Genomic DNA, 4,622 nt, shown 5'->3' with positions numbered 1-4,622 from the left:
GCCTATAAAGAGGAGGTGGGGCAAACGGCACACGGTACGAGGTTCGCCGCCACCACATCCCACTGTCCTAACCCTAATCCGATCCAAAGGGTGGCACTGCCAGCGGCGGGAAGCACCACTGCCTCCACCACCACCACCGGTCTTCACACCTACACCAAACATCGCTGCCTAGCGCAAATCTTCATCGACAAACCAGTGAAGGCAGGGAGCTCCTCCGACAGTCAGATACTTCTACATCTCTCTCTGTCTCCTATCCCGAAGCAAACTCATAATTCAACAGGAAACAACTAACCACTGGATCCGCACCTAGACGATCCAAAGTAAATAACAATGAGCGGTGGGTGAGCGCGGCTCCGCGACTCCCCTCCTCCCCAGACGGCCAGACCCCAGTCCCGATGCCACGCAGCTGCTTGCCGACGGCCGCCGCCCTTCGCGCCGCTTCCTCGCGTGTGGACGCGCAGCTGCTTGCGTGTCCAAGCCCGAGCTGGAGCTGGCGAGTCTGGAGAAGCCGCGGACACCTCGCCCTCGCCGTTTTAGCGTCGAGCCGCCGACTCTTTCTCCCTTTTCCCCTTTTGCTCGCCCCCGGCCACCTTCGGTTTGCCGGCTAAATTCGCCACAACCATCCCACCTCCGTCCAGTTACTCTTGCAGCCAGGTGCGCCTCGTCCGTGCGCATCGTTTGATCCCAGACGCGCCGCCTCTCGTTGCCGGAGTCGTCCCCAGCGCCGGTTCTTCTCCGCTGCCGTCCGTCTCGCCGCCGTGAGCTCCTTCGCCGTGGACAGCACTCTGTGGCGCGTCTCTCTCCCTTCTTTCTCTTGTTCTAGCTTTGCTTGATGTCCTGATGCTTATCGGCTCGGCCGTTTCGCGTTTGGTGCACAGGACACGCCAGAACATCGCCTCGACCGCCAGTTCGCGCCGCCGCATCCGCCGTCGTCGTCTGCAGCCGTCGCCGCCTCGCCTTCGCTTTGTCCGTCGGGAAGAACAGGTCGTGGTGAGCTGCTTGAACGTGTGCTGAACCCTATCTAGGCCGATTAGGCCCGGTAGCGTCGTGTCCGCCGCCGCGCCATCGCGCCGGGCGCCGCCTTGCCGCCATGGCTGGTGTTGAGCTCACTCCGAAACCCTAACCGCCCAACCAACCCCTTGGGCGTGTCACCGGCGAGAACCCGCCGGCCAAACGCGCTGCACCCGCGGCTGCGCGGCGGCGCACCGTGCGCTGACCCGGGTCCCGTCTGTCAGCCTCAATGGATGGCTTGGCGTGGGTACACAACGTTTTTCCAGCGGTTTAAGTTTTTCAGAAAATGTTTATTCTGTGCAGTTTCTTGTAAAATGCATAGAAAAATGTAGAAACGTTCTAAAAATGTGAAACTTGTTTTGTTATGATGTACTCTGCATGTTAAAAATAATTGTTGGCATAAAACAGTGCGATGAAAACTGCATAAATGTTATTAATGGATACGTGTTATTTATTTTCTGTAGCATAAAAATGTATAAATGTTTATTAATGGACACCTGTTTTGAAAAATCTTATTTTCTTAATTGATTTAAGTGTGTCTATGCCTTTTATTTAATAAATGCTTAAATGGCTTAAATAAATATTTAAATTGCTTTTATGTGTTAGTGTTTGTGGAACCCTGGAACATGAAAAAAACTACGGTTCTTTGGGAAGTTAAATTCTTTCTTATTAAATAAATAATTAACTTGTTGGTTAATAATTAAATGTTTTTTGATAAGTTTAAACCTAGTTGTACCGTGAAGGAACCCAAGTTTGTTAACTTTGTTTGCATTCACCGATACACATGTGTGCATCTTTCATTCATCATATGCTCATGCAACTCATTATGTTAGGCATGCATCATAGCTACGTGTAGTGAACGAGTGTGTGGAAGGTTATCAAGTTCCAGAGGAAGAACATCTACTAGTGGTAGTGGAAGTTGGGTTTGATATATGTGGTACTTCAGAAGAGCCTGACTACCCTGCTATGTTTCCTCTAGTAGAAGTTGGGTTTGATATCTGTGGTACTTTAGAAGAGCCTGATAATGACTTAATTTTTAGCTAAAACATTGAAAGTAAGGATCCACTTGTAATGAACTTTTATTGCAAAGTTACTCCTGATTCTTACTTGGACCTCCTTGTATCCCCTTAAGCATGGATACCCTTGGAGTCTTCTCTTTTAGCCAGTTAAGTCTTGTGGAGTACAATTCAGTACTCAGGGTTTGTTAACCCCTGTTGCAGGTGAACCTTAGCAGCAGGTAGGTTTTTGCCCGTATTGTATGACGGTTCTAGAGGAAGAGCACCAGGAATAGATGATGTGTATGTGAATCATCCTTGGGAAGGATGACCCTTTTGCGTGTTGTATAATATGTTAGTATTGCTACCCTACTATGTCTAAGAACACAAAACCTATGGTGTGTGATACTTAAATAAATGGTTTATAAACTTATGGTTTGTAATACTTTCGCATTTTGATTAAAAAGGTTACATCTAACTTCCCTTCATGCTTGCTTTAGATGTCTCAGGGAACAGTGGTTTTCATGACGAGGGGGTACTGAAGGTTTTCCAGCCATTCTTCGGGAACTCATGTGGCGTGCTAACTTCTCCATTGCACCGGAGTACACCGTCTACTCGACTCAAATAGGCCCTAGTCTTGTATAATACTCTGCTAGTGTCTTTCTACACCCACATCTGATGGAAGGCCGAGCTGAAAGGTCTCGTACCTTTATTGGTATAGGGAGTTCTCCTGAAGCTGCAGTCCAACATTGCGCCTATAATGCTGTTGAATGCCTTAGACGTAGATACTCGGAGCTCAACAATTCCTACACTTTTAGCTACTTTCCTTACCAAGTTCGTGGGAGTGTTAATGAAGTTCTATACCCACATCCTATCTATGATGAGGTGATGGAGAGTTGGAGGATGTCGGAGCTCATTCAAGCGTACCGGCGTATGTCCTTCAAGTTAAACATAGCTCGAAGACAGTTGGAGCAATTGACAACAGAGTTGGAGGAGTTAAGGTATCCAGCCCGATTCCTGCTCTGAGTGACCGGAGAGCCAGTATTCCTCAATCTAGCAGACATAGTAGATGAACCTTGCTTGTTTCCGGACGATTGTGGGAGACCTTATTAGGCCACCCCATGATCGACATAACCACGCGTCCCAGCAAACAATGAGTGGATTAATGGGACAGCCGGTGAATCTTACCCATCCAGAAGCTCCAGGAGTAGATGATGTGTATGTGACTCATCCTTGGGCAGGATGACCTTTTTGCATGTTGTATAATATGTTAGTATTGCTACCCTACTATGTCTAAGAAGGCAAAAAACATGGTTTGTAATACTTGAATAAATGGCTTGTAAACTTATGGTTTGTACTAGGATCATATCCGTGCGTTGCAACGGGAATAAAATAATACCATAATATGCGTCTGTAACAAGAAGAAAATAATACCAAAATTGCTTTCCCGTAAAATAATTTATCATGACAAACAATAGATGATCCAAAAGGTAGAATCACAACAATGAGTTGTCACAGTGCGGTGGCTCTTGTGCACAAGCTCTAGATCCCTCGTTACCCTCCCTCATACTTGAGCATTTACCATTAGTCCCTGTGTAAGGGTGATGCTTCCCACTCTCAAGGCCGCCAGCCTTGTTGAGATAACTGAAGGCCGAATAGAGAATAGTGAGGTTGGATTAAGGATAAGCACATCAAGCTAAATCAAGTTCCAATAACTTCAAGCTAATAGCTATGGAGTCAGGGAAACGATCATGAGAATTTTGGACATGCTACACAACTTTGAAACACTTACAAATGAACATGAGAATTTTGGAAACAACATGCCATTCTACACATTAAAAGATTTGAGACATTTTTCTTTCTCCATTGCTAACAAAAAGAATGTGTTATCCAGACACAATAATAGATACTCCATCGTCACCCCAAAATATAAAGCACAGCATCACATGAGAAGAGACTTCGCCAAATGCTCTCTTGCTTGCGTTAGGGCATTGACTAAAGTCTGCTTGCAAATAACGATGGCTATTAAGTTAAAACAAACCAGTTTATTCAGTTCAAAATTGAAATAGATGCAGCCTTCAGACTACCTGCTCAGCCGATGAAGCACCCTCCAATCCATGACCATCCACCTTTTCAGCTCTCTCTCTCTTCCTTCTGTTTCAAGTACAGTCCTGTGTAATCATTAAAAACAAAAAAGGTATAATGCAGCAAAAAATCATATGCTGCTTACAATGTCCGATGTTATATATTCATCTCTAAGCTTGATAAAGAATGATCCTATCACTTTCACATTTCACATTGAGGCAAGCGCAAGGTTGTGGACATTATATACTGGTCAATAGTTTACTGAAGTCTGAAGAAATTCTACAGAAAAGCAGTGGACATATTGAATTGCAATGCATAAATCTATTTGATCATAACAATTCAATAATGTAGTACGTACGTACATGTACATAATTTATCCATTCAGCTCTGCAAGGCCAAATAATATCTGTAGTATTTCAGATTCCAAACAACTGGCTGTTGCTCAATAGTATATCTATGGTCACAAATAAACCAGAAGAAGCTTATGTGCATAATCGATACACTGCATGCTCAGTGCCAATTAATTACTTA

At 45.0% G+C, this 4,622-nt stretch overlaps 1 long non-coding RNA gene across 5 annotated transcripts; it reads left to right on the top strand.

Annotated features, from left to right (window-relative positions):
- The first annotated feature begins 287 nt into the window (after positions 1–287).
- Positions 288–3,376, top strand: LOC136499744 (uncharacterized). Of its 5 annotated transcripts, none has more exons than XR_010769993.1 (3): positions 288–758; positions 879–990; positions 2,507–3,376. It is a non-coding gene; the product is annotated as an uncharacterized lncRNA (long non-coding RNA). The 5 variants fall into 5 exon arrangements; XR_010769991.1 differs by having other exon boundaries at positions 288–790; XR_010769992.1 differs by having other exon boundaries at positions 288–790; positions 879–2,360.
- Positions 3,377–4,622: the final 1,246 nt, after the last annotated feature.

The sequence above is a fragment of the Miscanthus floridulus genome, chromosome 1, assembly GCF_019320115.1.
Source record: "Miscanthus floridulus cultivar M001 chromosome 1, ASM1932011v1, whole genome shotgun sequence".
NCBI lineage: Eukaryota > Viridiplantae > Streptophyta > Magnoliopsida > Poales > Poaceae > Miscanthus > Miscanthus floridulus.
The sequence above is the reverse complement of the archived record's forward strand: the minus strand, read 5'-3'. Positions and strand labels throughout refer to the sequence as shown.